Source organism: Eublepharis macularius, chromosome 3 (genome assembly GCF_028583425.1).
Source record: "Eublepharis macularius isolate TG4126 chromosome 3, MPM_Emac_v1.0, whole genome shotgun sequence".
Taxonomy (NCBI): domain Eukaryota; kingdom Metazoa; phylum Chordata; class Lepidosauria; order Squamata; family Eublepharidae; genus Eublepharis; species Eublepharis macularius.
The window spans coordinates 53,306,490-53,331,468 of NC_072792.1; the positions used below are offsets into that span (position 1 = coordinate 53,306,490).

At 39.4% G+C, this 24,979-nt stretch overlaps 1 protein-coding gene across 1 annotated transcript in view; it reads left to right on the plus strand.

The window, feature by feature from the left end:
• The window catches only part of AFF3 (ALF transcription elongation factor 3), a 357,914-nt gene that overhangs the window by 169,127 nt on the left and 163,808 nt on the right, over nt 1–24,979 (plus strand). The window lies entirely within an intron of this gene.

A 24,979-nucleotide genomic window follows, 5' to 3' on the forward strand; every position in this document is an offset into this window, starting at 1 on the left:
AAAAGGCAGCTTCACGTGTGAATTCTCAAGGGACTTCACTAAAAGGATTCTGGTGACACCTTAATACAATATAGCACGTTCTGTTTTCTAATATTGTTGTATGTACTCTAAATGCCTGGATAAATGGGATTCCTTTCTAAAATGTATATGGTGTTTGTATATAGTCAAACTCACTTATCAGAAAAGAAGTCTAATGTAAAATATATCATTAGTTGAAAAATAAAAGCAATGTTGATGATTTTGTTTACAGGAGCACAGAACAAGAATACAAACAATTTACCCCCAAATTCTGCTGCAGCCACTTTACAAGGGGGTCCCTAAAATATAGCTTCCATTGATTTTTCTAGGGGAAACATTAATAATTAAGTGCCATCATGTCACAACCAACTTATGGTGACACCTCAAGTCATTTTCAAGGCATGAACAAGCACAGTTTGCCATTGCTTGCCCCTGTGCAATGACCCTAGACTTCCTTGGTGGTCTCCTATCCAAGCACTAACCAGGGCTGATTCTGCTTAGTTTCCAAGCACTGACAAGCTCAGGCTAGTCTGGGCTACTCAGGCTTTTGGAGAAAATATTAAAAGTTTCCATTGGAGGAGGGAGAATTGGTTCTGTATTCATTGTATTCTTTTATTGTTCCTGCCAATTGTACACATAATTTTTTCTTTCTTAACATCTATGCTACTCTTGACCTACAGTACTATGCCATTTGCAATAACACCTTAGAACTGGCTCCCATATGCAGCAGCATCCCTTGATTGCAACATCAAATGGCATTTGTGAATGAGCCATCACAAGTTTTTAATGATTTTCATTTCAGTTCAGTTGCCAGAGTCAAGGAATGTGCAATTACATGAGAATGAGTCCATTCTCTGTCTTTTCTATAGCTTTGACAACCAGGGATAATCCTTGGATTTTTTGCTGGTATGCCAGCTATACATGCATTTTCCTTTAGTATTAAGCACTGAAGCAGGGTTATCCAGTGGTTCTAGCGAGGCAGAGTTGCTTTGCCAAGGACATTGCTGACATAGACATGGTCCTATGCACAGTAGGAGAGTCAATACTTGAGCTAGCACTGAAAGTACTGGCAAAGGCTAGCAACACACTGGTCCTGATATCTCTGTGAGTACTCTAATATCAATGATGTACACTGATGAAACTTCCACTTTAGCCATGTGTGGAAATCATCAATTGTCATGTGGTAACATTGAAATGACCCCATGTCACCCACTCTAGTATGTACACATTCTTCCATGCATATTGCCAAACAGAAATAGATCACAGAACCATCACTTGCACAAAGGGTCATAGCTCTGGGGGGTTAATGGTTTGTGACATAAACCCAGAGATGTCCCTGGAGAAGACGTTGTGCCCTGTTGTAAGAAACAAATGTACAAATGGTTTTCAATGAAAGCAACATGTTGGTATTGGTGTCTATTGTGAGAGGCAGAATTCTGCAAAGGAGAGAAAGTCCTTTAGTGTTGTACTTGAGAAACAAGAGATGTGGCCATGAGTCCTAAGATGGGATGATATGTACTCTTTTGATCTCCTCTAGGTTAAGCTCATGATTACCTTTCCTCTTTTCACTTAGTGCACCTGAGGGCACCTGTCTGTATAGCACAGCATCCAAGTTCACCCATATGGAAGTAGATCCAGAGGAGTTAGCCGTGTTAGTCTGTAGTAGCAAAATCAAAAAGAGCCCAGTAGCACCTTTAAGACTAACCAATTTTATTGTAGTATAAGCTTTCGAGAATCAAGTTCTCTTCGTCAGATGCATGAAGTACCGCTCATCATGCAAAACACAGGCTTAGCATACAAAAGGTCAAGATCCAGCTCCTGGCTATGTTCTCACAGAGTAAAGTACTGGGTAAATAAAGCACACATACAGTTGTAAATGGAGTGCGATAGCCAATCAGAGTGACTGGGTATAGAACAACAGTGTATAATTTTGCCCAGCCTCTTCTGTTCCATCAAGCCACACACCTCAAGTTCAATTTGACTCTTGCTAGTATCTGGCGGTTTTTGATCCAAAAAATCATATAATCAATCATTCATCATTTCTACTTGTCATATGCCCCAATTACTTTACCATTACATCTACAATAACTAGGGAAAGGTTCAGGAAGACGCTTTTTGATAGGACCTCCTCATCCTTCCTGATGGTCCAGTGGCAAGGCCAAGGACAACTTGGAGACCTTTGGGAAATGGTAGTAAAGTGTGTGTGTGTGTGTGTGTGTGTGTGAGTGAGAGAGAGAGAGAACTATGAGGCATCTGTCACTTCTATATTAATATGTATATGTTGTGTGTGTATTTATAATCATAGAATCAAAAGGTTGGAAGGGATCTCCAGGGTCATCTAGTCCAACCTCCTGCACAATGCAGGAAATTCACAACTACCTCCCCACCACTACTCCCAGTGACCCCTGCTTCATGCCCAGAAGATGGCAAAACACCATCAGGATCGCTAGCCAAACTGGCCTGGGGAAAATTGTTTCCTGACCCCAAAGTGACAATTAGCGTTACCCTGGGTATGTAAGAATGGACCATGAGAACTAAGTACTGATGCAACCCTTCCTGCTGTCCTTCTCATGATCTGCCAAGGTTCACAGAATCATAACAGTAACAGAACAGTAAAAACATAACACAGAATCAGCATTGCTGTCAGATGGCCATCTAGCCTCTGCTTAAAAACCTCCAAAGAGAAGAGCCCTCCAACTCCTGAGGAAGGCTGTTCCACTGAGGGACCGCTCTAACTGTCAGGAAGTTCTTCCTAATGTTTAGCCAAAAACTCCTTTGATTTAATTTTAACCTGTTGGCTCTGGTCCAACCTTCTGAGGCAACGGAAAATAACTCTGTGCCATCCTCTATATGACAGCCCTTCAAGTACTTGAAGATGGTTATCATATCACCTCTCAGTTGTCTCCACTCCAGGCTAAACATACCCAAACTGAACACAATAGGTGAAGTCTAACCAGAGCAGGGTAGAGCAATACCATTACTTCGCATGACCTGGACATTATACTTCTGAGGCAACGGAAAACAACTCTGTGCCATCCTCTATATGACAGCCCTTCAAGTACTTGAAGATGGTTATCATATCACCTCTCAGTTGTCTCCACTCCAGGCTAAACATACCCAAACTGAACACAATAGGTGAAGTCTAACCAGAGCAGGGTAGAGCAATACCATTACTTCGCATGACCTGGACATTATACTTCTGTTGATACAGCCCAAAATCACATTTGCCGTTTTAGCTACCACATCACACTGCTGACTCATGTTCTATGTATAGTCTACTAAGACTCTTGGATCTTTTTCTCGCATACTACTGCCAAGACAAATCTCCTCCATCCTGTAATTATGTATTTTGATTTTTCCTACCTAAATGCAAAATTTTACATTTATCTCTGTTGAAATTAATTTTGTTTTAACTCAGTTTTCCAGCCTGTCAAGATCATCCTGTATCCTGACTCTGTCTTCTGCTGTATTTGTTACTCCTCCCAATTTAGTATCATCTGCAAATTTAATAAGCATTCCTTCTATTCCTTCATCCAAATCATTTATAAAAATGTTGAACAGAACAGGTCCCAGGACCGATTGCTGAGGCACTCCACTTGTCACTCTTCTCCAAGAGGATGAAGAACCATTAACAAGCACTCTTTGGATGCAATCTGTCAACCAGATCCACCTAACAATAATAGAATCCAAACCACATTTTACCAACTTGTCCACAAGGATATTATCAAAAGCTTTACTGAAATCGAAATAAACTATGTCTACCGCATCCCCCTAATCTAGCAAGGTAGTAACTTTCACAAAAAAAGAGATCAGGTTAATCTGACATGACTTGTTCTTGAGAAACTCTGCTATTTCTAACCAGTTGGGGACCCAAAGTGGCTTACAACTTTTATTCTCACAACAACCACCCTGTGAGATAGGTTAGGCTAAGAGAGATAGACTGACTTCTCTTCCTTTGTCATTTTAGTAGTTTTGATCAAAACTATTCCTTTGCTTACTGTCAATTTTTGTCCTCATTTTTTGGACATAACAGCATTCATAAGAGATTAGACATTTTGAGGCAGATGCTTCTCGGCACCTGTTGGCTTTTTCCCAACAGCAGTACTGTTGGGAAGGCTTCCAGCCAACTTCCGTTATCATTCAAGAACATCCTGTTGGCTGCTCTCTACCCCAAATGTTTCCCAGTCACTAACAATTTAAAATCCTTTCTTGAAACAGTCCCATCTTAGCAATTCATTAAAACTCTACAACAGTGCCAGTCTAGCTGGCCCTGCATGTGAGACAGGTTGAATTTACAAAAATGCTAATCTAGGGTCTTTGGATTTTAACTTCCTGTCTAACAAAATATGTGGGCTTCAAGGAATTTTTGACTATACTTCCCAATACCATTGGTACATGTAATTGCTATGGCAACTATTGACTCCTCCCCAATATTGACTCTAGCAGACTAGGTAGATGCTCTGTATGTGTGTGTATTATCTGCCCTCAAGTTGCTTCTGATTTATGGCAACTCTATGAACGAAAGAATGTGCAGGCAGGCACATATCCCTCTCTTCTTTCCCCGCCCTGTGTTCTGTAATATGCTAATTTATCCTTTTTCACCGACGGCTTAATGAACTGAGGGGAGGATCCACTCACCCCACTTTTTATAGCCGCGCCCACACAAAAAACACATGAAAATGCTGGGTGAGTGTCTTGCGCCTTTTGGAGCTTTGATTCATCTGCAGCTGGCCTGCACATGTGCTTTGATACGTTTGCGGCTGGCCTGCGCATGCGCCATTTCCATGTGTCCCTGCACAGAAGAACACTCGATGAACAACAGTTATAAGTAGTTGCAACCCTTTTTCCTTCATTGAGTCAAGCCATCTCATATTGATTCTTGCTCTTTTCCTACTGCCTTTAACTTTTTGTAGCATTGTTGACTTTTCTAGAGAGTCTTGTCTTCTTCTCACAATGTGACCAAAGTACAATAGCATCAACGTTGTCATTTTAGCTTCTATGGAGCTTCTAATAATTTCAGTAGTCTGGAATGGAATAAATGTCAGTGGCTTGTAGTGCAAGTGTATATCACTAAAATGAGTAAGGATTACTGACAGTACTTGGCCATAAGAGAGCTTTTTTGCCATTTCACGTCTTCAGTAGATTGCAGGGTAGGTTCTAAAAACACAGCCTTGCAGCTATCAAGAGGATTGAGACTGATTCGTGAGGATGGGCGACTACCATGGAACCTTGAGTCCCGTGTTGGGACAACAAGAGAAAAATATAATGATGTAGTAGTAGTGGTGGTGGTGGTGGTAGTAGTAGAAGCGCTCATCTTGTTCCATGTTATTTTTAATTATTCTCTAACAGATTGTGATTTCATTTTATTGTGTTTCACAGAATCAGTCTGAAATAATGTTCTAACTAAACATACTTATGTTGCAGATAAAACAATACCCTTTAAAATACTTCATTGTTACTTGATATTTACCCGTTAGTATGTTTTTAACCTTCTGTCAACCTAGAAACATTTTCTTGGCAACTCTGGTGGATTTGGAACACAGTAGACTTTTTGCTCTTCTGTCCACATAAAATCCACCATCTGCTGAGTTCTGGTAAAAAGCCAGACTAGTATAATATTTTTTTATGGACTTTCAATTTCCTTTGTTTTAATTTCTTGAAATTAGTTCATGTTGTGTATATGGCTGTATAAAAATAGCAAACTTGTTAGAATCTTTAAAATGTTGCTAAATAATAATAATAACCACTGCTTCTATTTTCTAAAGTACTATTTTATAAATCTCAATCTAAAGAAGCAGCCATTCATATTAATTATACATTTGTGCTAGCATGGTACCACTTCCGATCAGGAAACTAGATGCATTAGTCTTACATGGCAAATTGGGAATTAGAATCCACAGTTCCTGGGCGAAGGAGGTTAATACATTAACAAAGACTACACCTTGATTAACCACATCATCTCAGCTTGTCTGGGCCAACCTAGTTTTCAAGCAATTGTCTTATCATGGAACACACTGTTTTTGTTTTTAAGCGCAAGCTTCTAAATAGATGCTAAGATGAAGAGGAAGGGGGCAGGGCAGTGAATCTTGAGCAATTTTTTTCCTTTTAGTGTGTGGAATAGTGGATATGTGACGCTGGTCCAGGATGACTAGATCTTGTCAGCTCCCAAAGCTAAATAGGGTTGGCTGTGGTTAGGATGGAAGACCGCCAAGGAAGTCCATGGTAACTACACAGAAACAGGCAATGGGAAACCACCTCAGAACATCTCTTGTCTTGAAAAACTTACAGGGTTGCTATAAGTCAGCTGCCACTTGACAGCTCTTTCTACTACCATGATGCTGCCTTTTGGGCAAGAAAGTATGGGTTTAATGATATAAGAGTAAGGTAGCAAAAGGAGATCATGTTAATGTGGTCAGTGGTGATGCACTCAAAACAAAATCATAATATAGTGGTAGATTGGCCATTATAGTCACCAGGACTTTTCATCGTGGGCAGATGGTCTTCTCCCCACCTGGGCCAGGCCAACCTAGTGGCAGAAGAGCTGTGTCATCACCCCCTCTGACCAAATCAGCCTACAACAGTTCCACCTCAGGAGCTTCAACACCTTCCAGAAAGCGCAGCTGAGCCTGATTAATACCCAGCCTGTTTAGGCTGAGGTTTGAGAAGGCTGTCTTGCTACTACAACTGGTCACTAGGTGCAAGCCATTGTTTCAAGCTGTCTGCAGCCTCTCGCCTCCATCTCCAGTAGATGCTCCCAAGTCACTAGCTAGGCCTGAGGCCTTACTCTAGGAGAGACTTGATACTATTATCGGAATTGGTCTCCTTGCGAGTAGGGGGAATTAGCAGCAAGGAAGAGGCTATGCCAGAGGGGTAACAAGTGAGATCACCAATTTTTATGGGGTCCCCTCCCCAAGGAAACTTTTTTTTTAAATAAACTTTTATTGGGTAGGTTAAACCAATACTACATGTATACCCTATGTTCATTTTTCTCTAAATACACATATATCATAGACCAGAATTGTTTTGCTTTGTCACAAGTCCACCACATATGGTAGAAAGAACCTTCATGTTCCTTACATTTCCAACATTTGTTTGACATCACATTATTCATATTTGCTAACTTTTTTGGCGTTAAATACCATCTATACATCATTTTATAAACATTTTCTTTAAAATTAACACGTAGATATTTTCATGGCATTTTTCCACAAGTACTCCCATGCATCCATTGTAATCTCTTTATTAAAATTCAATGCCCATTTCACCATTTGAGACTTAACCACCTCATCCTCTGTATACCGCTTCAACAGAAGTTTATAAAACTTCGAAATTATCTTTGTTCCCTCTCCTAAGAGAAGTTCTTCCAGTTCTGAGTTTCTAGTTGTAAAACCAACTTTCCTTTTATCTGTCTCAAATAAGTCTTTTATTTGTCTGTACTGTAGCCATCCGTATTCAAACGCTATGTCCTCTTCCTTCTTCATTTTGACTGTATTTCCATCAATAAGCAATAAGTCTTTATACGTTATCCAGTTGTCGCCTTGGTACTCTGTATGTGGTTTTATAACCTCTGCCAGAACAATCCACAGAGGTCTTTTCTCTTCCACGTATTTTCTGTATTTCATTCAAACCGAAAAAATATTTTTCCTTATATAGTGATGTTGAAACATACCATCCATTTTATATTTATCATACCACAAATATGCATGCCAACCAAAAAGATTATTGTGGCCCTCCAAAGTTAACATCTTACGATTAGTTAAATTCACCCAGTCTCTTAACCATGTCAAACAAATGGTCTCATGATATAATCTCAAGTTTGGTAGTTCTAAACCACCCCTTTCTTTGGCATCATACAACACTTTCATCTTTACCCTTGGCTTTTTCCCCGCCCACACAAAGTTTAACAATTTCCTTTGCCACTTATCAAATTGTTTTACCTCTTTTACAATTGGGATTGTTTGTAGTAAAAACATTACTCTTGGCAATACATTCATTTTCAAAACCAATATACGACCCAACAATGACAAGTTCAGTTTGTTCCATTTTATCATGTCTCTTTCCACTTGCCCCCACAGTTTTTCATAATTATTCTTATATAAGTCTATATTCTTCATTGTTAATTCAATTCCCAGGTATTTTGTTTTTTGCACCACTTCACATTGAGTAAGATTCATCAACTCCATCTGTTTGACTTTGGTCATGTTTTTACATAGCAGTTTAGATTTGGTTCTATTAATATAAAAGCTTGCCAAATTCCCAAACTCTTTAATCTTTTCTAACAGCAACGGTAGTGTCTGAATCGGATCTTCCATGATAAACATCACATCGTCTGCAAAAGCTCTAAATTTATAAGAGAAGCCTTTAAGTCTTATACCTTTAATACTCTGTTCTTCTCTTATCTGTCTTAACAATATTTCCAAGACCATTACAAACATTAAAGGCGAAAGTGGACATCCTTGTCTTGTACCTTTACTTACCTCAATTTTTTCTGTCAAATCATTGTTTATACACAATGCCGCTTGCTGGTATTGATAAATTGCCTTTATAGCTTCTATAAAATCTTCCCCCAATCCCATCTTTTCTATTGTTAAGAACATAAACTCCCAATTTAAATTGTCAAAGGCCTTCTCCGTGTCCTCAAAGAAAGGGCCCACCTCTTTCTCAGGATGTTTGTCATAGTATTCAATTGCATCAATCACAGCTCTCAAGTTATCTTTTATTTGTCTATTAGGCAAAAACCCTGCTTGTTCTTCACCGATAAATTCCATTAAGAATATTTTCAATCTTTCTGCTAAAATTTTCGCAAAAATCTTGTAGTCAATATTTAGAAGAGATATAGGTCTGTAGTTTTGTTTTTGTTTTTGTTTGTATAAATTTTTATTGGGTGAGTATAATTTGCAATTACACATTTTCCATCAATACCCTTATTTCTAATATCCCCCACCCTTTCCCTCCCCCTCTTTATCTAGGACTTCCAACAGTTTTCCAACCCTCTGTTAAAATCTATTACCTACTTCTCTATTATTTTATTACATATCCTAATATATTATTATACTAATTAATATGTTAATAATTTCAGTATAGCTTAATCTCAATCTAATAATAACAATTATAGTATATCTTTCTTCTTCTCTAGTAAAGATCTATATCTCTTCCAATCTGTAAAATTAATAATTTTCTAACAACCATAATTCCCCCTTTACGTCCCACTTTTTCTCTAAATACTGTTTTAGTCTCCCCCAGTCATTAAAAAATTCTTCTGGATTCTGATCTCTCAACTTTCTCGTCATTTTGTCCATTTCTGTCATGTGTAGCAATTTTTGTATCCAATTTTCAGTCGATGGTACTTCTTGTGTTTTCCACTTCTGTGCATACAAAATTCTTGCCGCTGTTGTCATATAAAATAATAGTGTTCTATATTGCGTAGGGATTTCTTCCATATTCAAGTTCAGCAGCAACAGTTCTGGGTTCTTTTTTATTGAAAATTGTAAAATTTCATTAATAACGTCTAAAATATCTCCCCAGAACTGCTTAGCTACCTCACAGGTCCACCACATATGATACAATGATCCTTCATGGTTATTACACTTCCAACATTTATCTGACATTTTGGAATTCCCATATGCTATTTTCTTCGGCGTTAAGTACCATCTGTATATCATCTTATATGCATTCTCTCTAATATTGGTACAGGTTGAAATCTTCAACGTATTTTTCCACAGGTATTCCCATGATTCCATCATTATATCTCTATTGCAATTAATGGCCCACTTCACCATCTGAACTTTAACAGTTTCGTCCTCTGTATACCACTTTAACAAATTTGGTATTCCCAACTTTTTCATAGTCTCATTCATCAAAATTTGTAAAATCGGCACCAAGTCTTTTTTCAAAATTTTGTAAAATTTAGCTGAAATCTCATCTGGACCCGGCGCTTTACCTATTTTCATTGAGTCAATAGACTTTTCAATTTCCTCCGCTGTAATTGGATTGTTCAACAGCGTCCTCATATGCTCTGAAATCTTCGGTAACTTCATCGTGTCCATGTATAATTCAATTTTTTCTTTACTGATTAACTTCTTTTGAAACAATTTGGCATAATACTTATAAAAAACTCTTTTTATTCCTTGCTGATCCACTACTTCTTTGCCATTCTCCAGAATTTTGCCTATTATTTTTTCTCTTTTTTATTCTTTAGTTGCCAGGCTAAAAATTTCCCTGGCTTGTTTGCACCTTCAAATGATTTTTGTTGCAGTTTCTTTAAATACCATTCTAGCTCCTTGTTTGCAAAAGCCCTTATTTGTTCTTCTAATATTATAATCTCTTGCAGGATTTTCTTCTTTCCTGGTCTCTTCTTTTAACTCGTGTTCCTTCTTACTTATTTTCTCCTGGATCCCTTGAAACTTCTTTTCTCTAGCTTTCTTTTCTTTACTGTTCAATGTAATCAGGTTTCCCCTGATCACAGCCTTATAAGCATCCCACACCGTTTGTATTGGAACCTCTTTTCCCATATTGTATTGAAAAAAATATTTAGTTTCTTTCTGAATATAGTCCACATTTGGTTGTCTCTGAAATAATTCTTCATTCAATCTCCATCTAAATTTCCTAAAGCCCGTAGAAGCTCTCCACATCATCGGATTATGATCAGAGGTCACTTTCGGCATTACTTCTGTTTTCTTAGTCCATAATCCAGTATCTTTTGTAGTCCAAATCATATCTATTCTTGAAAAAGATTGATATCTTGCTGAATAATAAGTAAAATCTCTCACTTTAGGGTTCCATTTCCTCCAAACATCTTCCAGTTTTTCCTGTTTTACTAATTCAAAGAAGGATTTTGGTAATTTCCCTACAAAGCTTTGAGTCTTCTTTGACTGTTTATCTAGTTGCAAGTTCACAACTCCATTGAAATCTCCCATCATCATTATCTCGTCATATGTCACTTGGTCTAGGTTCTGAATTAATTCTTTATAATAACCATCTTTAGCACCATTGGGTGCATATATTCCTAGAACCAAGGTTTTTCTTGCATTCAACATTATTTCCACCGCCAGGTATCTTCCTTCTTTGTCTCTAAAAACCATTTTAGGTTCCAGTTCTTGTTTTACATAGATCACAGTTCCTCTTTTCTTTTGTTTTGCTGATGAGAGAAATTATAAACCTAATAGCCCATTTTTTAAAAATTTACTATCCTGATCTTTAATATGAGTTTCTTGCAAACAAATTATATTACATTTTTGTTTTCTTAGCCAATGAAAAACAGATTTACATTTCTGGGGTGAATTAAGTCCATTAACATTCCAAGAAATCAATTTGTACTCCATGATAATTTACTCTTTAGAGGGTTTCACAAAGTCTTTTTGGTTATCACTCAAAAACGTCATTTGTTGCACTGTCTTGATATTGATTCTCTTAGACTGGAAATTAAAACTCAGACCTTCATGTATTTCCCATCTATATCTTATATTCTTTTCTCTCAGTCAGTTCTCTATATTTTCTTTGTTCTTGTAGTATCTTTCTGGGAAATTCCTTCATGATTCTAATTCTGCTCCCTTCCATCTCCAATGGGTCAGTATAATGTTTCCTCAGGATTTCTTCTTTCAGTTTCTTGGTTGTCAGTTGTATCATTACATCTCTCGGTAGATTCTTTTGCTGTGCATAAGCAGAATTTACTCTGTATGTCAGATCCAAGTTAGCTTCTATTTCTTCTGGCTGCTTCTCTAAAAATTCTGCCAGTGCACCCACTATTTGCTCTCGTATATTTTGTCTCAAAATTTCTGGCACACCTCTCATTCTCAGGTGGGTCTCTGTTGATTTACATTCTAACATCACTATACGCTCCTGGAGCTTTACATTTTCTTCTTTTAGGTTTCTAGTTGTTTGTTCCACATCTTGTACTAATTGCGTTGTTTCTTGCAACTCCTTCTTCATTCCGTCTATATTTTTATTTATTTCTGCCACCTCTGCTTGGCTCAATTTAGTCATTTTTTCCATCAAACTTTCAGCCATCTTCTGACATATATCCTGTATGCCATCCAACATTCTCTTTTCCAAAGCTTCCATGGCTGCCTGCCATTCTTGTTTCTCCTTATCCATCTTCTTTGCCATTCTTGGACTGACTTTTGCTCCGCTCCAAGTCGCGTCTCTATTTCTAAGCTCCGTTGTTAAAATCGACTTTCAATCCAGCACTTTAAAAGTTCCTTTTTACACTTTAAAAGTTCCTTTTTACACTTAAAGGAGATTTGTCTTTCATTTATCTGTAAGACTGCTAGATGGCACCAAAGCTCTATGATAAAATCTATGCTTCTTTATTCCCACTCCAAAGATGGCAGCTGCTCACTTTCCTTTTTACTTCCGCCCTCCAGCTCCCCTCTAGGCATGTATTCTCGTTCCTCTATGCTTTTCACAGTCTCGCGATGTTTCCCAGTTGCTCCTTCGGATTGCCCTTCCCACTCGCAGCATCCTTATCAGCACTCGGAAACCACAGGCATGCATAAACAATCTTGTTTTTTCCTTCCCAAACGCTCCAATTTTGATCAAATTCTTTTCTTTTTCCACACAACTCTTCAGGCAAATCTTTTGCAGTGCTACTGGTAAGTTAATTTCACTTTCCAATATTTTTTCCCTTTATCATTTTAGTCCCGAAAAAAGATAGCCATCTTTACCTTGTTCCGTTCCTTATTGGGTTTTCCGTGCTGTTTCTTACGGTCAAAGTTGTTCAGATTCTTTTAAAGAGGCCTGGATTCCAACCTTGGCTCAAAAAGGGCTCTGCAGAGATTGAAGCTCCCCCATCTCTGAGTGGATCTCAAGGTGCTGGGAGAAATCTTTTATTCAGGGCTTCCCCCGTGCCAAGATCTTACACTCTCCAAGGATTGTAGCATCCCAGCTCTTCTTCTGCCTGTAGAAGAGTGGCAGCAGGTATCTGGTGTACCTGTCCTGCCGAAAACAGGAACCCTTGATTGCTCAGCTTAGCTGAACAACGTCAGGTTGCCGTCATTCCAAACCGGAAGTCCCCCTCCCCAAGGAAAATGACAAGACGGGTGTTCTTCGAAAACAAGTAGTTTTTATTTGAAGGGAAAAACACACACACACACACACACACACACGTACAAGAAGCTAATCACAGGCACACAAGATTCCTAGGAAAGCAATGGTGAAAATGAGAATAGCTTTCAGGGTTTTTCAGGTGATAAATACCTATCAGAGGAGTCGCGTAGTCCATGGAGGAAGCGAACTTCAAATGGCCAGCATCCTCGACCTTGAGAGGCTCAGAGGGTACAGCATTCAGATCCAAATAAATGTGTACAATTTGAGTGGGGCAGGGCCCACATTCTTATAGGGCAAATCAGGCCCTGGGACTGGAGACTGACTTCAGCTGTTAAGACAAAGACCTTAGTGGTTGTCTCCTGGGACAGATAAAAGGCTTGAGCACCTTGATTGGTGCTGTTGGGTGTGACAAAGGAATTAGATTGGTTGCTGTTGTTGTTTTACAAAGAAACAGCAGTTAATTAAATGTTTCTTGAGCTGGCTGATGAATTTAGAGTTTTCAGGAAGAGTTTTAAACTTATCGGAGCCAATTGATGGCCCTCGATTGCAGAACAGGAGTTAATTAATGGGAAGAGGGGAGATTGGAATGTTCAGGTAAGTGACTCACAAGCACCTTTATTGTCAAAGATAGCATGGGGAGGCAGGAGCCAATCAGGCCAAGTTGCTTGGCATGTACTCGCATTCCATTCATGTCTTGTTCTCCTGGGTGAGATCTGGCAACGCTTTGCTCAGCCAGGAGGCTCACTATTGTGAAGGGGAGCGCATTAGATTCAGTGGCTTATGATTTTATATCATAAGCAGTTATTAAAGCCACAGAGTCAAGGCTGACTGCTCACAATAGGCCTGCCTGCAGAGCACAGCACAGGTTGAACATAGCCCACCTGAATCTCATGTGGTGATGGGGAGGCTGCGTGAGGCCAGTGGATGGACAGGTTGCCTGTCCCTCACACCTTCCTTTGGGTGAGTGTGGCTCAGTGGAGGCAAAGTAACAGGCTGCCTCTCCCCTCCCTTCTTTGGAAGTGTGGCTGAAGTGGACTGGGGTGCAGAATCCTTTTCCAGGGCTGTTTTTCCTTCCCAGATCGCCTTTGACAGTGTCAAAGTAATTTGCATCACTGAACCTGTAAAAACTTTAAAGGTTAAGAGGTATGAAGCTTTGCAGCCACTAAAAGATGTTTTCAGAAACAGCATTAATACCAAAAGGCATTTGAAGCTCAGTTGAAGCATTCCTAAGACAAGAATTTAACGAATGAATAAATGCACCTGAACCTAAAAGCCTGAATTAAAAGCAATAATAGTTTAAGGGTATTATTTTTTTCACAGCTGCTAATATTACAAAATAGACAGGAACAAGTTGATTGGATGTGGAATGGGCAATTCTAACCTGTATCAGTGACTTGGTGATGAATCCCATAGAATTTTAAAAGAATTTTCACAGACTGTAGTTAATATTTACCATCTGGTACATTTTATTATGATCAAGGATGGGCTTCTTCACAAATTAGTCTCACTGCCAACAGCACTTCAGGAGCCATGTAAAAATAGAAAGAGCCCTGCTGCATCAGACCAATTTATTGGGCATCTTGTTTCCAATAGCAGCCAAGCAGAATCTTCTTAGAAGAAGCAAGACAACAGCCTTCTCCTGTTGTACTGAGCTTTACTGCCTCTGAATAGCCAGCATTCTGTTTCGCTAACTTGTTTAAACACAAGCATCATGAGTTTAACTATACTGATATTGTAGAAGGTTTTTAAAAATTCTTTCTTGTTATCATTTATTTATACTCTCTCACACACACGCACACGTGCACACACACACACACCTATTTGTAGGAGGAATGTGTGAGGTATTGCAATTTTTTCTAGGTTTCTATGTTTGTGTCTGTATGTACCCTGTTCAGATGGTATTCTCAGGGAATATAGTGGGCTAGAACTTGGAAGTAGGGTTTGTGTTTGAGCACCCTAATCTTTGCCCCTTCCCTAGTCCCAGATGAAAAACTGAATCAGGAGATTTTGCATTCAAAATATCATCAGCCTATCAAAATGAAATCTGCCTGAAAGTTTTTTAAAAAATTTATTTACCATGATGTTGAATTTAGGACAGGGGTGGGCAATTGTTTTGGCTCGGGGGCCACTTTGTGGGAGCGGAGGTTAGCGGAGGGCCGCACCTTTTAAAATGATTGCATTCATTAGTTAACATTGCATTTCAGAAAAGGTATAAACTGTATCATAAAAATCAATAAATATTTATTAAATAAAATAGTGGTAGTTTTATTCAATTTATTTATTGTGCTAATTTCATATCATCTATAGCTGCAAGCATATTTAATTTTAGAATCAGTTTAATGAGACAAATGTACCCTATCACACTTTTCTACTGTTTTGGCGGGCCACAAAAAAGTCTGTAGCGGGCTGCATGTGGCCCACGGGCCGCAATTTGCCCACCCCTGATTTAGGATATCTTGGTCTGATTATTCACTTTTCCCAGAAGTATAGAGAACAGGAAAGAAATTCATTAGTCTCAGTCTTCCTCATGATCTTTCCCTGGGTAAAATCCTGAGAAAAATATTGGTTTGGATTCCATAGATGATTTCAGTGTACAGAGGGTGGATGATTTAGCCATGGCAGACTTTTAGGTCCCCCCTTAATGCTGTTCCTAGAGGTCCCTATCCCCCAAGAACAGCATTTGGAAGGCGTTTTTGGTTGCAGTGAGAAGGGGCAAGAAAATCACACTCCATGTATGGAAATTAGAGATGGGCACAAACCAGGAAAATTCCAAACCATGCAGTACATGGTTCATCGCATTTCACGAACCATGAACTTTCACAAACTTGCTCCTGTTCATGAACCAGTTCGTATGGTTCATGAAAACGTCACTTCTGGGTCAGCAGAAGGTCTGCAGAGAGCCAATCCCCCCTGTTGCCTAGGAAACTGATTGATCGGCGCCAGGCTGTCTGCAGCGACAAGCTGAAATACAAACCAAACGAACCTGGATAAAATTTGTCATGGTTCGTGAGAAATGAGCTCCCACGAACTGGCCCAGTTTGTGACAAACTTCGGTTCGTATTTCAGTTTGTGCCCACCTCTAATGGAAATCCTTCTGCCAGCAGATATTTTTGGTGGGATACCACCCATTGTCTGAACAGGGCCTGTGTCAATTCTTTTGTTAATCAACTTTAAAACGATCCTCAGGTTATGTCTATTATTTCTTGTGACATTTATCTGATAGGAAACTTAATAAAAATAAGCGAATTGCAAAACATTTATGATTCTGAAACTACAAACCAAATGAAGTCTGATTAAAGGCACCAACAGAGAAGATACATGAATGATAAGTTGTGTAATAGTTGTAGCCCCCAATAAAATTTAAAAAGCTGCACCTTTTGTTATAAAATAATTTATCAAGGAATGAGTTAAAGGAACATTAATAACACATTTAAATTGTTTTTCCTCTATTTTCTATTTTCTGTGTGTATGTTATTAACAGCATACAGAAATAATCAAAATCTGTTCTATATTTTACAGGAAAATATCATTTTGTTGTTGTTGACAAATACTAAACATAAGAAGAATTTTAAAAAATAATTTACAGTGTAACCCTGAGGAGACTAACAGTGCAATCCTAAGCAGAGTTACTCCAGTCTAAGACCATTGAAATCAATGGGCTTAGACTGGAGTAACTCTGCTTAGGATTGTAGTGTTAATGGCCCATTGACTTCAGTGGACATAGAAGGTTGTAATTCTACTTAGGATTGCACTGTTAGAATATGTTCTTGATAATCATTATAAATAACAAAATATTTTATTATATTAATATAATATTAATATAATGGAGTATATGGATATTTTCTAGGAACTGTGCATTTTGCTGTTGTGAAGGTGGAGAGTTAGTGGAGAAGTTGCGTCCTTTACTTCCCTTTCTAGCACAAGACCCTCAGCTCAGTAAGGCTTGCAGCTTACCAGTCCTCTAGTCCTTCTAGTGGTGGCTGTTTTGAAGTGCAAACACCTGCCAACCACAAGCCCCACTGGGAAATGACCATGCCCAGTTTCCTGAAACATTGGTCAGGCACCACACTGAGGAGCTTAACCCAGACAAGACTAAGGTACTGTTGGTTGATAGGAAGGCTGCTCAAGGACAAAGGATTCAGCCAGACCTGGAGGGGGTTGCACTCCCCCTGAAGGGACAGGTTTGTAGCTTGAGGGGTGCTGCTAGATCCCGACCTAGAGTAGAATGCTCAGGTGTCCTCCATGGCACATAGTGCCTTTGGGTCTGAGACAGCAGGATACAAATTTTGTTTTATCTTAAAGTTCTTAAGACCCTGTGCAAAGTTAGCATGTCTCAAATTTCCTATATGTATTGTGAACAAGGAAAAACAAGTAAATAAATGTGAAATAAAGTGCAGAATGTACTATCTCAAATTTAGTGATATAATAAGCTGTAATTCTAAATTAATTAAATATATTCTGTTTTGGAGGGAAGGGAGACAGGTTTTAATATATCTTAATTTCTTTGACTTAGCCAACCAATAATGACTACTTATACTTGAAATAGCTCAGTTGTGAATGTATGTTATTTAGGAAGCAGTTAATCTTTACTCAGTGTTAAACCTACACATATTTATGTTAATTAGGTTTATTGTTGCAGTTTATTTCATTTGAAATATTATGCAGGAACAGTAAAACTGCCTTTGAAAAGGGTACTTGGCATTGTTTATACATAACTGAAATGGCATTTTCAGGTATTGAGGGAAGACTCTAAAGATCAGGAGACCATAAATAATATAAAGTAATGTATTCTCACAATCAACAAGATACTCACTGTTACAAAATATTACCAGCTTTTATCATGTATCTAACACAATGAAATCTCATAATTGCTTTGAATTATTCAAAGCAAATTTGAGCTGACATACTTGGGAGACTTAACGCAATGTTTTTGACAAAGCGATAAAGATGTTTTATAAAAACATCAACAGTTTTCTAGTGTGTCATAATTACACATCACTTCTGTGAAGTATATTTCTGCTCATCCACTAGAGATTTAATGTTGAAAATGTATTTGTCCTGTAATATTATATTGTTATGTTGTTGCATGAAGAGTCCCCTGTCTTAGTACTTACTATATTTTCTGTACTTTGGTATGGTCTTTTTTCACCCCTTGCTATGCAAATAAAATTAGTTTTAAAATGTGATAAGATGTAAGTATCAGTAAGAAACAAGTACAGAGTAACAATACAAGAGTTCTAAAGGTGTTACAAGAAGCCAGGTGAATTATTTGGAAATTGCTATGAATGACAAGTTTCTTTTTGCTAGTACAAAACATTAATACAGATTACCAGTTTACCACATAGAAAATATGGGGAAATTTGATTACTTCTTAAATGTGTGATAAAATGCTGCAGTTCAGATGTCCAAGACTGGCTATGCAATACTCTATTGTGACTATTGCTCAGCCCCTAATTACTGACATACTGGAAATATGGAATGAAGAATAAAGAATCCTCCCATGCATTGTAGAAGCCTATTTGCCAGCATAAATGGGAATATAATTTAAAATATACCTGCACATTCTTTATTCAAATAAATATCTTGCTTTTCCACTAAAATGGTTCCTTGATTTTATACACCTAGGCACACCTCCGCCATAAAATAAAATGTTTTTTGATGGTGCACTTAACACATTGAAACCAAAATTAAGTGTATATACTGCAAACTCTGAACAATTCCTTTATCACACAACATAAAACATAACTATAGAATAAGGGTTCAGTTTCTCAAGAAAGAAAAACCCAATATTGATTTAAGAACCACCATGGTGTAGTGGTTAGAGTGTCCAATTAGGATCTGGAGACCCAGGTTCAGATCTGCATAGGCATATCTTAGAAAGTGAAGTAAAAGCTGCACAAAGCAATTGGGAGAAATAAAGCACCTGGGCCATTTTCACACTACTAACCTGCTTCCATAACGTTGCAAAACGTCACGCAAAAAATGTGGAAGATAGCGTCTTCTCACAAGAGTTTTGTGTGATGTCGTGCAAAACTCTTGCGAGAAGATGTTATCTTCCATGTTTTTTGTGCGATGTTTCGCAACATTACAGAAGCAGGTTAGTAGTGTGAAAATGGCCCTGGAATAGATGGGATACCGATAGAGCTATTTCAAGTGACAGAAATTGAGTCCACCAAAATCTTAACAAGAATCTGTCAACAAATATGGAAAACAAAACAATTGCCCCCAGACTGGAAATGCTCAGTCTATGTTCCAGTTCCAAAAAGGGGGATGCCAAAGAGTGCAGCAACTATCGGACTATTGCACTTATTTCCCATGCAAGCAAAGTGATGCTCAAAATTCTGTAGCAAAGACTCTTACCACGTATGGAACGAGAAATACCAGATGTTCAAGCTGGATTCAGAAAAGGAAGAGGCCCTAGCAATCACATTGCAAATTTATGATGGCTAATTGGACACACCAGGGAATTTAAGAAGAAAATCAACCTGTGTTTTATAGATTACAGCAAAGCTTTTGACTGTGTGGATCATGAAAACCTATGGAGAGTCTTAAAAAAAATGGGGGTGCCACAACATCTGATTGCTTTGATGCGCAACCTGTACTGTCAGGACAGAATATGGAAACAGAATGGTTTCCAGTTGGCAAAGGTGTCAGACAAGGATGTATATTATCTGCCTACCTGTTCAACCTCTATGCAGAGTATATCATAAGGAAAGCTGGATTAGATCTAGGTGGAGTGAAAATTCGTGGAAGGAACATTAACAGTTTGAGATATGCAGATGACACCACGTTACTGGCAGAAAATAGTGGTCTTGAAACAACTACTGATGACGGTTAAAGGAGAAAGCATCAAAGCAGGATTACAGCTGAACATCAAAAAGACAAAAGTAATGGCCACTAAGGAATCACACAATTTTAAAGCTCACAATGAAGAAATTGACATTGTTCACGAGATTCTATTCCTTGGCTCAGTCATCAACCAAAAGGGAGACTGCAACGAAGTAGAAGATTGAGACTCGGAAAAGCAGGTGTGAGGGAGCTAGAAAAGATCCTTAAAGATAAAGATGTCTCTCTGGGAACCAAGATCAAGATAATCCAACGATGGTATTCCCCATTACTATGTATGGATGTGAAAGTTGAATGGTGAAGAAAGCTGACAGGAAGAAAATGGATTCATTTGAAATGTGGTGCTGGATGAGAGTTTTGCAGATACCATGGACAGCCAAAAAGACAAATAAGTGGGTATTAGATCAAATCAAGCCTGAATTCTCCCTAGAAGCAGAAATGACAAAACTGAGGCTATCGTACTTTGGTCACATCATGAGAAAACAAAATTCCCTGGAAAAGTCAATAATGCTGGGAATAGTGGAAGGCAGCAGGAAAAGAGGAAGACCCAAAATGAGATGGCTTGACTCAGTAAAAGAAGCCACAACCTCCAGTTTGCAGGATCTGAACAAGTCTGTTAATGATAGGACATTTTGGAGGTCTCTCATTCATAGGATTGCCATAGGTTGGAGGCGACTTGATGGCACATAACACACACAGGTCAATATATCAATATGAAATTGATTTTTAAAAAAATGCAAAAGTACTGGTGGCCCGGGGGGGCGGGGTGTCCATTTCCGGTGCCAGAAAAAAGCAGCATGGTTTGAAAAGTATATACCTGCTGCTTCTCCAGCCTCCATCCTAACAGAGATCAGTATGTCCTGCCAATGCAGGCCTCTCCCTCTTGGTTCTGGGTCAGCGTAAGCAGTTTGGATGGAGGGAACTTAGGTATGGGTGGTGGAGCTACTCCCCTTTTAGGCTTCTCCATGCAAAGACTTCCCCATGTTTTCATTTTCAATCTTTTTTAAAAAAATTAAGCAGTTATATCGATCTATCGATATAATTATGTACAGAGGGGGTGCTGTGAAGTCTTCAGTGATGCCACCAATGACGAGAGACCCCTTATTTGAAAATCCCGTTTATTTAAGACACACTCTGTAATAATACAAAGAGAGGGCAGATGTGCGGACAAACCACACCCACATTGACTCCAATTCTTGGGAATCGACTGCTAAGAAAATTGGGAATAAATTGAGTGTGCATAAAATCCCTAGATACAATAAGACAGATTGTCAGGTGTTGACTGCTGAGATACATAACTGGAAAGAGAGTTGACATGCACCCTTTGCCTGCTAACACTCCAGCAACTGCTGAAAGAAAAATATAAACATTATGACAGCCTGACATCACCTTCAAGAAGGTCACCTTCAAGAAGGTCTCTGGGAATTGCTGGAAATGCTATGGTAAAAAAATGCTATCACTGATGCCCTCCATGTTCTCATCCGTAAAACCCTATGCAGACAGGGGCCGGTGTATCTGCGGGACCACCTCTCCCCATATGAGCCTCAGAGGACTCTTCGCTCTAACAGCAAACATCTGCTGAAGGTCCCTGGCCCCAGGGAAGCCCACCTGGCATCAACCAGGGCCAGGGCCTTCTCGGTCCTAGCCTCAGCCTGGTGGAACGCTCTGTCTAATGAGACCAGGACCCGGCAGGATTTATTATCTTTTTGCCGGGCCTGTAAGACAGAGCTGTTCCGCAAGGCGTATGGCTGATGCTAGGCGGAACCCACCGCCACGTCCAGTCGAGCATGGTCTGTGCCCTCCCCACTAGCGACATCCTCCATCTGTTGAGCTCCACTGTAAATGCTCTGGTGAAGGTAAAAGGGAGGTGCCTTGTGTATGCGTATAGTGCATTTTATTATGCCGCTGAGTGTACGTGTATGTATATATATGTATTTTAAATGTTAGGATGTTTATATATTTATAATTTTAAACTGTGTAAATTGTTAGATGTATTTTAAATGTATGTAAATTGTAATCCGACCAGAGCCTGCTGGTGTGGGGAGGGCAGAATATAAATCTAATAAATCAAATAAATCCCCGCAGTCTCCTGCTGGTTGCCCAGCTGGGCCTGTCCTGGCAACTCTAGGCAGAAGAGCATTCTCAAAAGTCCAGCATCCAGAGAGTTGACAACATACCTATAGAGCAAAGCAGTATTACAAAATGAGCTATCTTGGCAGGTTAATCATTTAATATGGTATCTAAAGCATCTCATTCTTGTCCTGTAGTATAGTTAATTATTTATACTGAAAGAATATTGTTATTGTGTAGTGGTTTTGCATAGTATAAATACTGCAACTAGGTAGAAATGTGATCTTACCTGCTACTGTTTTTTAACCTACCATTTTTCCAAGGAGCTCAGGGCAACTTACATTGCAAAAAGAGTGGTATCAAGCTTTTTTTTAAAAAAAGCTTATATTCCATAGAAATTTTCCTCTGTGCAGCTTAGCTGATAGCTTCCTTTCTGGTCCAAGTTCTGTTTTAGGCTAGAACGAAACTTGGTAAAATGCAGGGGGCAAGAAGTAGCTTCATTGGGACATTGCAGAGTTCAAACTGTTGCTACTGTTGCAGCAATCTTCCATGTGGCCACTGTTGTGGTGGGCTTCTCTGTTGCCATCAAAGTGGGTTTCTAGAGCAACTGTCCTGTGGTTCCTAGGTAGATTATGGTGTGGCTTCAGGAATGGAAGCAGGCCCATTCCTAGACAGATCCAAAGAATTGCAGAATGTAAAGAAATTGGATTAGCTAGAAACATGTGGATTTTAAAAGGATGCTTACCAATAAGCATAACCAAATTAATTAAGAGCAATTGTATATCATTAAAATCATGTAAAATTTGGTAGAAGATTATCATGGGAATAAGAGAATTAAATGATGCACCAAGCTATTTAATTAATTGTTGATAATAGTATTTGAATTTTTTTATAAAGATTAAACAGGTGAGAATGAAATAGTTATTGTGAAGAATGATAAGCATCAAAAGATTGAGAAGAGGGGCACATACATTAGAGGCCAATGTCACCTACCCAGGCACCAGAATGAAGTTTAGATGGACCATGGATAGGCATCTGCTGGAACGACTACAGTTCTATAAGCATTTGGGCATTGTATTTCACTCTTCTAGTAAAAGAGTGCACATTTGAATGCCAATCTGTTCACGTAGTGACTCGGTTTTATGATGTCAAAGGTGGATGCTTTGTTCCTACCACAGTTCATTTATACAGGGCCACAGTGGTGCCTCAGCTAATTTATAGGGTACCTATCTGGCTTGATGGATGCAATCCAGACATATTGTACAGGCTTGATTCCTTGGAGCTATTCTGGGGCTCTGTAAATGTGTAACAGTGGCAGTTACCAGCCTCTAGGTGAGATTATGTTCATTAACAGCTATTGCAAAGATTGAAGCCATAAATTTCTAGCTATTTGCCTAACTAGAGATCTATCCTCTAGTTTTGCTTCATTATATTGAAAGGGGCATTTATGAGTAAACGGGGAAAGTTATAATCCAAGAAATTAACAGTGCTGGCTTCACAGTTATACAATGCTGGCTTCACAGTTATACAATGCGAAATATCCTTGGGCGTTAGGAGGGCTCATTTTGAGAGGGAATGCACAGGAATGCAGTTCCAGCAGTTCCCCAAAGAGGTCACATGTCAGGTGGCCCCACCCACCTGACTCTTGGCCATTTTGGGCCCTTTTCAGCCTGGATTGGGGCCGAAATGGCCTGGATTGGGCCTCTGACAGGTGGTGGATCACTCTCCCGCTCATCAGTGGCCCAATCCTGATCATTTTGGGCCCCTTTTCTGCCATTTTCAGCCCCCTTTTTGCCATTTTGGGCCCAATTTCGGCCCTGAGTGGCTAGGATTGGGTCCAAAACAGCCAGAATAGGTGATGTCAGGGGGTGTGGCATATGCAAATCAGTTATACTAATGACACACTTCAGGTGATGGCAAGAGGCGTGGCATATGCTAATGAGTTATGCTAATGAGTTCCTCCAGCTCTTTTTCTACGAAATGACCCCTGGGCGTTAGTCAAGTGAAAAATTTGTGATATAGATTATGCATTTTATAGCATGTAGTCTTTGTTCACCTTTAACCTTGGAGCTAAACTTTCTACCACTTCAGAAATGTGTGAGCTGTTTTTTACTCAGATAGAAGGGCTGTAAGATAAGGAAGCAGGGGCGGCGGGCCTATTGAGGCTAGGTAGGCAGTGGCCGCAGGCGCGGGGTGCCGGAGGGAGCACCGGAGGAGGTGCGGTGCGCGGGAGCACGCGCCACAAAGCACCAGCCTCCTATCCCTCCCACCCCGCGCCGCTGCCGCCGCCAGCACAAGCCCCCGGCCAGGCGCAGCGACCGCGGGCAGGCATCTGCAGTGGCGCAGGCAACCGAGCGGGAGAGCTCGGAGGCCGCCCACCGCAGCAATTGGGCCGGTGGCGGCGCGTGCGCTCCCGTGATGATGTCATGTGTGACATCATCACACAGGCTGGTGCGTGCGCGCGCACGCGCGTGCAGGGGTGCCCAGCCGGCCGGCCGCAAGCGTGGTAAAGCCCCTGTAAGGAAGCAGTTGAGGGATAGGGAGTTACTATAGTTTACTACTGCTTGTGTAAGTATGATAGGCTATAGACTTTACTACTATTGCTAAGTATGATCCTACAGGGTAGTTCCTATGTTGTTTAGTATGTCAGTCTTAGAGCTGTTTGTGCTCTGTTTCAGTACTTCTTGTACTCTGTATGGGATTTCAGCTGGTTTAAATCTTTGCAAATTTGCAATTATATACATGTTTATTACATTTGCAATTATTTACATGTTTATTAAAATGTCTTTGGAATTGACTGTACTGACTCACACTGTGTGATCTGCTTTGAGTCTCAGTGAGAAAGGTGAATTATAAATAATATTAAATAAAATAAAAATAAATAAACCTTGAGTGTACCAAAGTATAGGAGAGTTTTTATATTAGCATATTGTAATATTTTTCAATAGCAGTCCTTGAAGACCATTACTGGCATATCTCATCGAATGATCATCTATGTCCT